This window comes from Panthera onca, chromosome B2 (genome assembly GCF_046562875.1).
Source record: "Panthera onca isolate mPanOnc1 chromosome B2, mPanOnc1 haplotype 2, whole genome shotgun sequence".
Classification (NCBI taxonomy): domain Eukaryota; kingdom Metazoa; phylum Chordata; class Mammalia; order Carnivora; family Felidae; genus Panthera; species Panthera onca.
This window is the reverse complement of record NC_138343.1, coordinates 73748081-73761709: the sequence shown is the minus strand read 5'-3', so window position 1 is coordinate 73761709 and position 13629 is coordinate 73748081. Positions and strand designations below refer to the sequence as shown.

Sequence of the window (13629 nt, the reverse complement as noted above, 5' to 3'; positions counted from 1 at the left end):
CAATATTTTGCCTTCTTGGAATGTAGGTTTACTTCTAGTTCTTTTTTTTTTTTTTTTTTTTTTTTTTCAACTTTTTTTATTCATTTTTGGGACAGAGAGAGACAGAGCATGAACGGGGGAGGGGCAGAGAGAGAGGGAGACACAGAATCGGAAACAGGCTCCAGGCTCCGAGCCATCAGCCCAGAGCCTGACGCGGGGCTCGAACTCACAGACCGCGAGATCGTGACCTGGCTGAAGTCGGACGCTTAACCGACTGCGCCACCCAGGCGCCCCTAGTTCTTAATCATTCTCAAAATCTGTTCTTGCATGATTTATGAAATACAGCAGCTTTTGGTTATTCCTCATGAAATTACCAACTATGAACCTCATGGTGGCATTTTGCTAAATAGTCTTGCACATAATGGCTTTTGAACATGCAATACAAATAAAAGTAAACAATAAGAGTCAGAATTCTCACATTTTTGTGGACACATACATAAGTGCTGGGTCATGATATAAAATGTATTAAGTGAGTTGTGGTTAAAAGTGTTTGAAAGTCTCAGCTCTAGATCAGTACTATCCCAAATGTGGTACAGATGCCCAAATCATAATGATCCAGATAAAAACATGGCTTCCTGGGGTTCCTGGGTGGCTCAGTCGGTTAAGTGTCCGACTTTGGCTCAGGTCATGATCTCACAGTTCTTGGGTTCCAGCCCCACGTCGGACTCTGTGTGGACAGCTCAGAGCCTGGAGGCTGTTTCAGATTCTGTGCCTCCCTCTCTCTCTGTCCCTCCCCGGCTCACAGTGTCTCTCTCTCTCTCTCTCAAAAATAAATTTAAAAAAACACATAAAAAAAAAAAACCCATGGCTTCCTGACCTCACTCAGAGATTCTGATTGAATACGTCTAGAGTGGAGCCCAGAAATCTGCATTTTAGAGAAACAGATGATCCTGACCAAATCACTAAAGTTACAGACACAGATGATATCACCTCTAGGGTCACAATGAATAGATGTAAAGAATTGCTAGTCATTTTACTTTATAGCCTTTCAGAGGGCTTCTTCATGATTAGAATTGTGGGGAACACCTTAATTCTTTTTTCTCTGAGCAGTTCTTTCGTTTTTTATTGAAGTATAATTAACATACAGTGTTATATTAGTTTTGGGTGTCCAATATAATAATTCAACAATTCCATACATTACTCAGTGCTCATCATAAGTGTACTCTTAATCCTTCACCTATTTCCCACATCTCCCTACCCACCTCCCCTCTGGTAACCACCAGTTTGTTCTCTATAGTTAAGAGTCTGCTTTTTGTGTGTGTCTCTTTAGTTTGCTTAGTTTGTTTTGTTTCTTAAATTCTATATATGAGTAAAATCATATTAGTATTTGCCTTTCTCTGTCTGACTTATTTCACTTAGCATTATATTCTCTAGGTCCATGCATGTTGTTGCAAAGGGCAAGATCTTATTCTTTTTTATGGCTGTGTAATAATCCATTTGATTATTTATACACACACACACACACACACACGCCACGCTTTCGTTATCCATTCACCTATCAGTGGACATTTGGATTCCTTCCATGCTGCAATAAACATAGGGGCACATACATGTTTTGAAATTAGTGTTTTCATTTTGTTTGGGTAAATACCCAGTATCAGAATAATGCATCATATCATAATTCTACTTGTAATTCTTTTTGAAGAACCTCCATACAGTTTTCCATAATGGTTGCACCAATTTGCATTCCCACCAACAGTGCCTGAGGGTTCCTTTTTCTCCACATTCTTGCCAAAGCTTGTTATTTCCTGCCTTTTTGATTTTAGGCAATCTTACTGTGGTTTTGATTTGCATTTCCCTGATGATTAGTGATGTTGAGCATCTTTCCATATGTCTGTTGGTTATTTGTATGTCTTCTTTGGAAAAATATCTATCTGGGTCTCTGCCCATTTTTAATCAGATATATTATTATTATTATTATTATTATTATTACTATTATTATTATTATTTGGTGTGCCATTGTATGAGTTCTTTATATATTTTTGGTATTAACCCCATATCAAATATATCATTTGAAAATATCTTCTCCCATTCAGTACGTTACCTTGTTGTTTTGTTGATGGTTTCATTCACTGTGCAAAAGCTTTTAATTTTGGTGTAGTCCCAATAGTTTAATTTTGCTTTTGTTTTCCTTGCTTGAGGAAACATATATAGAAAAATGTTTCTACAACTTATGTCAAAGAAATTACTACCTATAGTTTCTCCTAGGAGTTTTATGGTTTCAGGTCTCACATTTAGGAAGAAAACCTTAAATCTTGATAAGAAGCAGTATTGCATAGTGCTTAAGAGGATTTTTGTGAAATGAGACAGACCTGAGTTCTAATCCCAGTTTGCCATTTGCTAGCTGTAAGATCTTAGGACTCTCATTTACTCTGTATAAGTAGTGTTAATAACTATCTACAGCATATAGTTAAAAGGACTAAATGGGATAAAGCAACTGGTGCATAGTAATATAAGAAATATTAGCTATTGCCATCTATCCTTGAGAATTCACCAACAGTTTGAGAAAAATTTTGTACAACTTAATTTTGCAGACATTGGTTGAGTGTGCAAAGAACTATGCTAAATGTTTTTGGAAATGCAAAGATTAAAAAAAAAAACTGTAACTTCATGGACCTTACAATATGATGTGGTCATAGAATTTTGCAGCAGAAAACCAGATTGCCCAATCCACTTCTCATTTAACAGAGAAGGAAACTGAGACTCTAGAGCCTAAGCAAGTAGCCCAGCATTGTCTATCTAGTAACTGGAGGAATAATGAATAGAGCTCAAGCACCTGAAGCCAGGCTAGTGTCCTTCTACCAGAGTGGACCCCAATTCCACCTGAGAGCTTGGTCCTAACAGTGTTGTGTTAGTAAATGTTCTTTGGTTAGGAAAATATGTGTATATATTTATACGTAATTTTATTCTGCATGTTACTCATATAAAGAATATGTAACATGGATTACAAATGATGATAACATACATAATACTCATTATAAATTCTATAGAACTAGTTGATTTTCACCAAATACTTTTAGTTGATTTTTGCTGAATTATATCCATAAGCCAAACTATGGCTGCAATTTAACCAGGATTTCACTAATGTACCTCAATCTACTAACTCTTCTTTTTAAATCGTGGTAAACACATATAAAATTCATCATCTTAACAATTTTTAAGTGTATAATATAATTGAAAACTGTTAAGCATATTCAGATTGTTGTGCAACCAATCTTCAGAACTTTTTCATCTTGTACAGCTGAAACTCTATATCCATTAAACAACAACTCTCCATTCATCCTTCCCCCCAGCTCCTGGCAACCACCATTCAACTTTCTGTTTCCATGAATTTGACCACTGAAGATACTTCATAAAAGTGGAATCATATCATATTTGTCATTTTGTGACTGGTTTATTTCACTCAGAATAATGTCCTCAAGATTCATCCATGCTATAGCATGTGACCAGATTTCCTTCCTTTTTAAGGCTAAATAATATTTCATTATAAGTATATAACAATTCTATTTATTCATTCATTTGTTGACGGATTTGGGTTGCTTCCACCTTTTGCCTATTATGAATACTGCTGCTATGAACATGGGTGTGCAAATCATCTTTTTACAACCTTGCTCATAATTCTTATGTACATACACCCAGAAATGGCATTGCCAGATCATATGGTAGTTATATTTTAATTTTTCTGAAGAACGGCCATACTGTTTTCTATAGTGGCTACACCATTTTATATCCCCACCAACAATGCAAGAGAGCTTCAACTTCTCCACATCCTTGCCAAAATGTATTTTCTGTTTTTATGATAGTAGCTATTCTAATTGGTGTAAGGTGATCCATTGACTCCTTACCCAATAAAATTGTTGTAAGGCTGATGTGTGATCTACTGTTAAACTACTTTTCACTCCCACACAGATTATATTCATTAAACTAAAATCACTTTTAGGTTCAACATACTTATGTTGAAATTTCACTCACTCATCAACATGAGTGATTACTCTGCTGAATCAGATAATAGTTTTCCAATATAGAAGAATATTTCTTCAGTTTTCTGTGCTATTCACAATGGAACAGCTACAAACAACAACATGCTTTTGCGTTTAGTTTGCATTATTAACATTTGCCTCATCACTTTTTAAATTCTAGATGAGGGATTGACCACATTTTTCTATAATGGGCCAGATGGTCAATATTTTAGGCTTTCTGAGCCATGCTATCTCTTTCAAAACTATTCAACTCTGCCACTGTAGTGTGAAAGTATCCATAAATAATACATAAGTGAATGGGTATGGCTATGTTCCAATAAAACTTTATTTATAAAAGCAGATACTGGGTAGGCCCTAGTTTTCTGAACCCTGGTCTAGACAATCAAGAAAACAATAAATCATTAGCTCTGCTGCTTGCCAGTTTCCCTTGTGGCAATCCTCTCACCATTGTCTACTTGAGGTTACCAACAGGAAGTTACTGAAAGTGAAGTTAGAAAGAGATGCATAGAAGCATGCCATTTATAGCCTTCCCACTGAACACATACAATAGACATAAATAATAAAATGTAGTAAGATAATTAGGAACTGATAACTATTAAGTACAGTCACCTATGTTTTTAACATAATTTCTTTATTTTTAAGTTTATATAATTTCATTTCATTAATGGCTATAGTTAAAAACTGGCTCACAAAATTCCTACAAATTTAACAATTGTTTCCATGAGCCAGTGCAGGCCAGATCCAGCATCCCAGGGGTTCAATTCCAGTCTCGTGCCAGTCTTCTCAGACAGCTGAGAACGAGTCCAACTCCTTGTTCCCTTTCAAACCTCACAAAAGTGGTCTATTTCAGAAGATGTCAGAAACCTGATTTCTGGGTATGTATCCTACTCATCCATAAGTTAATTTTTATTAAAACAAAACAAAGCCAACCAAAAAAGCTCCTCTTCCAGTAGTTATTTAAGCAGTCTGTCCTCAAGGTAATTAAATTTCTGGCCAAACCTGCACTCTACTGGAACTTAGAGAACTGAACAATCGCTCGTGTGTTTGGATTCTGAGTCACATTTGGTCTAAGAGAGCTCATGCACTCTTTAGAAGTTTCTGAAATTACAGCACTGCCCAGTCTGGGAACCAATAACTTTGGGTAAAAGTTAAGATGGACATAAGATACGGTATGTTAGCAGAATCCAGCGGTCTGTATTTTAACTCAGCTCCAGGGTACGCAGTATAATCTCAGACAGCTGAATTCTCTTACTTATTTAAGTCTTGACCTTCTCCTTTCTACAAATTAACAGCGGCAGTAATGCTTGGTGCTCTTAAAGTTTGTGAGGGCTAATATTGCTAAAGGGACTTGATAACTTTGGCTAATGAGGTGTTGGAAACATAGGTCATTGTTTATTCTCTGGATGTGAATGTGAGACATTAAGGATTGTAATTCCATGAACCTGACATAAACACTTTAAGCTTTGAAAAATGTGCGTAGATTCTTAGGGCAAATTGAAACAACCCACGGAAATCAGCTTTTTAATTTTTATTTTCATTTTCTTTAGCATTCTCTCCCATTCTCTCCCATAAGTAATTGAGAGTTGATGACAATTTATTCAGACGTGGGTTTTTTTGTGTGTTGTCTTTAGATCTGGAATAGACAAGCTATGGTACCAATACCACTATTTCCCTCTTTCCTTTCTGTGCCCTTCCTTTCTTACTCTATGCTTTCCATTCTCTTTTCTTGTTTCAAGCTTCCTTTTTTCCTATTTGCCCAATTACATGTATACCCAAACATTGTAGCCTGGTGTGACCTTTGAATGAGCTTGGAACATAAAGTTACATAACAATGTGTATGGTTCTCCTTTAAATAGGAGGCAACCTGGATTCTAATGAGCATTGAATCCATATATATCAGGCCCTTGTATTACCTCATCCCTTTTCTGTTTCCAGGTTATTTCTAGGTACTACCTCCCACTCTGCTTATGAGTTCATATACCAAAAGAAGTCCTAATATATATCATTATATGATATAATGCATCCTAATATATATCTTTCTATGATATGATATATCTCTTTACTAAAAAGACAAGAGGAAGGACACGGGTTGTGGGTACTGGAGTTCACTCTGATAAAGCATGGCCTTACCATGATACCTCTTGTTCTATGTATTCTGTAAAGCCCAGTTCAGTTTATGCTTCTGTCTCATGAGAATGCCAGCCTGGTCTATGGGTCCTTCCAGAGTTTGACCTACCTCCCTGTATGAAGAGCCACTGTGCAATCTGTATGCTTAATATCCCAGGTCTAATTATTCTTTACTAGTATTGTATGTAAAGGTAAGCATTTAAAATCATATCAAGTTGGAAAATACACTTCTCATTTTTAGTGGAATACCATATTTATACTGAAAAGCTTTTGTTAATGAGTACTTTGTTGAGGAGGGTAGTTTAAAAGAGTTATCCAACCCTAGGTTTTATTTGCCCTTTGTATGTATATGGATTTGAAAGAGAAAATGCTTGCTTTTATATCTGCTAAGATTAGCTACAAGTAATTGTGGTTAGCTTTGCTGAAACTCCTCATCTTAATGATGCAAACAAAAATCACAAAGCACAGAGTTTTAGGTTTCAGAGGTGACTCACAAAGACTAGCAATCCATCTTGGAAGTCTTAGCAGGCCTATTTTTGGGCTGTTCTCCACACATGGCAAGGCTGAAGAATCCCAGGTGTTCTTGCTGAGAGCAAAGTGAGAGCATGAAGATTGCCCTGAGAAGCAAGAACATGCTCATTAAAGTAGGTTTCTGGTGGGAGGTGAATCCGACTGGCAGTTCTGCATTTCTCCTTGTGGTGACCTCTTTCCTCGTTAGAGAGGGGGTCTGATGTCCAAATGCATCTGGGTTTAATGAGTTGCAGTTCACTAGGGACCCAGAGAGGGCAAAAAAAACATAGCTGCCTGGTGAACCAAGAACAGTGTATTGCTTATTTTGTGGATTCTATACCGTTTAAGCAGTGTAAAAGTTTTTCTTTTGTGAGAGCCTTCTGTCCCTTGGAAGTCTGAAATGGCATATGTGAATATAGGAACCCTAGAGCTATGGCATAAATGGACTAATCAAGTTGGCTAGATTAATGCTTCTCTTATAAGCCAATCACTAAACTCTTAAAAAAAAATGATTTGGCAAGATCATTCATCTCTCTATCACAAATGAAAATGGAATAATACTAGAGAGACTCTTCTCATAATTCTGAAGATGTAGGATGGCTGACCAGGTAGGTAGTTTCCCTAGAAACTAGGGAATTAGGTCACCATACTGATTGTTTTAATCTGTCAGAGACTTATTTATGGCAAGAATACTTTGTCATAAAGGGCATATTTCAACGAAATGGCAAATAAATGTGTATCTTTGTGAAATCAAAAGTGAGAAATTGTATATAACAAGATTGAGAATGGCAAAATGGCAATTTATATATGGTCAGAGAATATAATTTTGTATGAAATGAAAAGGGTGTAATGTCTAAGAAAATGCATGACAACTATAGCAGTGTCAAAACCCTCAAAAAGCACTGAATGTATATCAGAAGTTAAGCATTAACTTGGGCACTGTCATGAAAAAAGATCTTTTTCTCTGCAATGATATTTTGAATAACTTTTCCATCACTTAAAAGTAAGCTTTTTTTCCCTCTGCCAGTATTCTAGAAGCAAACTCAAATGCAATTAAAGGTATGAAAAATTTGTCTACTGTTATTAGCATAAAAATTAACTACAAAAGAAACCATGGCTTCCAAATCAATGTATTAAATGTTCTTTTTATAGAATCAATTACATACAATTTCTTCATTATATAAATTTGCTTTCTTGTGTTCAAATCAAAGTTCCAAATCTTTGGAATTTTATTTTATAATTTTTTTTTTTATATTTTTATTTATTTTTGAGAGACAGAGTGAGACAAAGTGAGACTGGGGGAGGGGCAGAGAGGGAGACACAGGATTGGAAACAGGCTCCAGGCTCTGAGCTGTCAGCACAGAGCCTGACACGGGGCGCGAAACCAAAGACTGTGAGATCATGACCTGAGCTGCAGTCAGACGCTCAACCGACTGAGCCACCCAGGTGCCCCAAAATCTTTGGAATTTTAATAGAACTACTTCCTATTATGCTATGGAGTCTATAACTCTGGTCAATTCACTTAATTTTTGTTTGGCTTGGCATCCCAACTAAAAAATGAGGATCATGATATAGTTCTACTTCCTTATCATACTATATAGAAATAAGTTAAACTGAGCATGAGTATACTATTTTTGTATATGATGAATGTATTTGTAAAGGTATTAATACCCTTCTAAAATTTTAAATTATTATAGCTAAGGAAAAAAATTATTACAACTGAGGAAAATTACACAATTTTCCAAATAGGTGAATGTTAGTATATGATCTAAATCATCACTGAGGATATCAGATCAGCAGAGGAAGAAATTCATATAACAACAGATATTTATTGACCACTTCCTATATGCCAAACACTTTATATGAAGTATTTCACTTGACTGTCATGACACTTTGAGGTAAATACTACTGTAAGATCTAATTTAGAAATGGGAAGATTGGGACTAGCAGAAGTTACATACCTTACCTAAATTCATCCAAATGGATAGTAAGGAAGACCAAGATTCGAACCTAGTCCTGTTTGATTCCACAGCCCCATTTTTTTTTTGTTTATTTATTTTTGAGAGAGAGAGAGAGAGAGAGAGAGAAACCATGAGTGGGGGAGGGGCAGAGAGAGAGGGAGACAGAGGATCAAAAGTGGGCTCTGCACTGACAACAGAGTGCCCCACACAGGGCTCGAACTTATGAACCACGAACCACATGGCTTGAACTCACCAACAGCGAGACCCTGACCTGAGCTGAAGTCAGACACTTAACAGAATGAGCCACCCAGGCACCCAACTGCAGCCCAATTTCTTAATTGCACTCCTCTGTGACTGCCTCTCCAAATTTGGATTCCCTGTTCACACAATCTAAGACTTTGCAGTATTGCATAACAGCTTATCTCAAAATATAAATGGAATGCTACAGTAGTTGAAGTCAACACATAATTTCTGAGATCTTATCCCATTCCAAATTTCACACTGAAATGCATGCCCTTTTGTCATCCGCTATTGTAGGAGAATCTGTATGAGCTAGTAGAATATGAGCTGATAGATGGGAGATGTGAAAACATTATGTCTCCTGCTTTGTTAATTGTCTGGGTTTGGTAAAGAAAAATTCATTTTCTTTGGAGATGATCAAATGCTTCCCATGAGATTCGTGAAAACCTCATACAGAACATTTAGGCATATATTCATTTGCCACCTCAAGGACAAAGTGTAACCAGGCATTATTTGAAAGTTTCTTTCACCTTTGTAATTATAATAGATTTTTTTTTACCTTTTCCACACAGGTAATGTGGAAAATGGTATTGTGATGATGGTTCAGGAAAATGACATATTAGATGCATAACTACTATGAATCATCACTGTGGAAGAAATAAAATAAATAAGCCACTCACTGATATCATTGGTAGTACGTTTTTTATTTGACCAAATATTTTAATTGTGGCAACTTTCCATAACAGTTATTTTACAAGGAAATATGTAAGATTAATTTTTAGAAAAAAGGAAACATATATTCTATAAATATAGAGAAGAATGATACAGTGATCATTTTTAATACTGATTTCTTTAAAGAATGTATATTTATGTTCATTGAACATAGGAAAGAGAATTTTAACAACTTATAAATGAGGGGTTCCTGGGTGGCTCAGCCATTTAAGTGTCCAATTCTTGGTTTCAGCTCAGGTCATGATCTCACAGGTTCATGGGATAGAGCCCCATGTCTGCTATCAGCACAGACTCTGCTTGGGATTCTCCCTTTGCTCTGCTCCTCCCCTGCTCATGCGTACTCTCTCTCTCTCTCTCTCTCTCTCTCTCAAAAATAAATAAATAAACACTTAAAATAATTAAACGAATAAATAAAACTTATAAATGATATAAATTGCTATGGCTTTCAGCTAGGGAAAAAAATAATATTTTTCCCCAAAATATATTACATTTAAATGTTTGAGCATACTAGAACAGGTTAGCTCAGTTTTTTCTGGAATATGTCTATTTTTCTTAATGATATATATTATAAACAAGTATCACAGTGAATTCAACTCACTTTTGAAAGTCTTAGGAGAGTACAAAATGGAGAGCTACTTAAACACCAGGGAAGAAAACTCAATTATTCAGAAAAAAACACCTTTTGTAAAAGCTTCATCTAAATAAGGAGTTTTGTGTAATGTAAATGAACTCCTTTTACTAAAGTAGACATTTACCATTGTTATTAACACTTTACCCCCAGGAGGTACACTTTTCCCAATGCTAAGTAGTAACACAAAAACGCAGGATTGTTCTTCCTAGAAAAAAAAAAAACTGATGTATTCAATTTATATTTATTTTATTATTTTGCAAAAACAGAACAAAAAGAAAAAATATACCATATAAAGTTTCACTCTATATAACACTAAGCTTCAGAAAGAACTGTTTTGCAGCCTGCCAGATGTTTTCCTCCTTTTATTATAAGTTAACAGCAGTGATATATCAAGGATAGAGAGGAATTCACAAATGTATTAAGTCTCCTGCTGCCAATTTAGTGTGTGTGTATTTTTTCTTTTTGGCAAATGAATAAAATTTATACTTGGCATCTTCTAACTGAAAAGCTAGTCTTAAAGATACAGAGATTGTTTTTCCATTAGGCTAATTTGTGTTACTCCATCTGCCTCAACCTGTAACTGACAGCCAAGGAAAATGAGAAGATTCGCTCCTGTTTGCTTCCATGAGAAAGTACTACTTAAAATGAATTTGTTAAAGTTAAATTAGTCTTATAATTTTCCAGTTCTTTTTAAGTGACTCCTAAAAAGTTATCCAAGATAAAGAGAAGAGTTGATAAAGTCTGGAAGCACAAGAGGGAACTGGCTAGGCAGGAAATCTCACGATCTCGGTGCTGCTTGGTGGGTCCGTGCTGGTTAGAGGTGGAAACACTCACACATATGCTCATATGCACAGGTGCCCTTACACACACATACAAACACACATACACAGAATATACCATCAAGCAGATTTCCCTAGTGTTATTTGGAATTTCCTTAACAGATATCATGCCACACCAAAAAGCGGCTAAATCAAATGTGTTCAGAAAAGAAGTAGAAAGAAAGGCCAGTGTCTTTCCTGGAAGGAGTCCAGTGTCTGAAACCTGTTGCAGTTCTAGCATCAGATCAGTGAAGGTTCTCTTGCCCGCTCCTGCCACTCTTTCCCATTACTCCTTCTCACAATGAGGCTAATAACAGCCCCAAGCCTTCACTTTGGTTTTACACAGCATCTATTGGATTCCACTTGTAAATACTTCAGAGAGTCCTCCAGGCAGGAGCCAGTTAACTATGGGCTATTATTAAGTGGCATTAAAAGCTCAGAAAATCTCTGGACAGAGAACAGGTCAGTATCATACTCAATACAATCTTGATCTGTCGATCAACACCATAAATATTGAAAGATAAATTGATGTTAAATTAAAATTAGGGAAAAACCTCATATCTTCTTAATGAAAGAAGTGAACATTTGTGACAAAACATGCTCACAATTTCAACATCCTTAATTGCTTTTCTTTTACCCTGGCTTAATCTAGGGGTAAGATGGTTATCTTAATGATGACTGCTGTTTTACACATTTTAATTAATGCTTTAAGTTTTGTATTTTTATCTGGAGGCAGTTTTATAAAGGAAACTATTTTCAACAAATACAACATGTTACCCCAGCAGGTCTTCAGCTTAGCCAGCTGCACAGGTAGAACAGAACGCAGTTCCCTCTGCCCTCCAACATGCCAAGAATACGTGTTAGGAAATGTAGCTAGGGCAACATATTAATAGATGTAGCTGACAAAGTTCTCTGGCTGATACTGTCCTTTCATATCACTGTGGCACTGAACACCAAAAGCTTGGCCTGAATTTATGGAATATAAAGGGGAGGGTCCGAGGAGGGCTTGATTGTAGAGAAGAGGCCAGAATGAAAGTTTCAGTGAGGTGTTTTTTGGATATGAATGGCACAGAGTGGACCCTCATTAAATGTTCAAATTAGGTTAAATCAGTTTGATATAGGGAGAAGGGGAGGAGAAAAGGAAAAGAGAGCCAGAGTTAAAAAAGCTGTGTACTACTGGGGCACCTGGGTAGCTCAGTCAGTTAAGCATCTGACTTCTGCTCAGGTCATAATCTTGCAGTTTGTGAGTTTGAGCCCCACATTGAGCTCTGTGCTGAAAGCTCAGAGCCTGGAGCCTGCTTCGGATTCTGTATCTCTCCCTCTCTCTCTCCCTCTGCTCCTTCCCTGCTTGTGCTCTCTCTGTCTCTCAAAAAATGAATAAATGTTAAAAAAAATCTTTTTAAATGCTGTGTACTAATGTATTAAATGTGCTATTATTTAATGAGCAGTCTATTTTGTATATCTGATAACACATCTCTTAGAACATAAGATCTCTAAGTTGTATGAAATAACTGCATCTCTGTTCTTTCTTTTTTGGAAGTTTATTTCTTATTTTATTTCATAATTAGGAAATTTGCCCTACCCTAGAAACTGAGATCTGCATGCTAATGAGGGAACAGTGAAAATTTGAAAATTTCAAGTGAAATGAAAATTTCTTTAGGCCAGGAACCAACATCAGAGTCTGGCATTCTTGTAGCTTATAATAAACGTATCACCTCTAGTTAAGATTTGTGGTGCTCATCCCTGACCTCAGACTTGATCTTTAAGGAACATCAAATATGACAAATTAACTTTGATAGAAATACATTTAATGACTAGTTTGCTGACATCCACAGGTAAGGCAGAGAAAATTGCCAGTTAAAAAACAAACAAACAAAAAAAACAAACAAAAAAAAAAACCACAAAACTATTTTGCATCTGGCTCTCCCTCCTCTGCAGCTGCCTGGAGGGCTGGGTTCCCAAATAGGAGAAGGAGTCCTTCAGGATAAGCCCTGCACCCACGCCTGGGGACCCTGAACCATCTATCTGGAGCCAACACAATGGGCCAGAGGAGTCTGCTCTTAACTTCTTAAAACGCTCTGTTTGTAACTAGGGAGATAAATATTTACTTCCCTTAACCTTTACTTGTATATGATGATTTTACTCAAGCAGTGGAAAACAAATCTGCTTTGCAGAAATAGAAATTTTCTGTTAAATGAGCAGAGTTCAACATTAAAAACAAACAACAATGACAACAAACCCCACAAACTGTATATAATGAACATCTCATCTGTTATTAGTTACAGAATTAGTTCTGCTTAAATTTCTCCCATTCCTGCTTCAGGAGTGTTTGTGAAAGGCCAGTAACTAGCCTGAATGTCTATAAAATGGTATCAAACACAACCAGCATTTAAAAGACACGAGCTCCTGTGAAACACCGAACAGAGCATTAATTACTTATTAAGAGTAATTAATGAAAATGACTGAATTTCAATATGTTCAAAGACTTGGAAAAGACTCATTCCAAGTTTCCTCACAAACACGAATCCAAAATACGAACTTGTATTTGGTGTTTGATGTCTGCAGCCTAGACTCTAGTTTAAACTTGTTAT

General features: G+C 36.3%; 1 pseudogene; it reads left to right on the top strand.

Annotated features, from left to right (window-relative positions):
* LOC132667966 (proto-oncogene serine/threonine-protein kinase mos-like) overlaps positions 1–9488 on the top strand; it is a 33927-nt pseudogene extending 24439 nt beyond the window's left edge.
* Positions 9489–13629: the final 4141 nt, after the last annotated feature.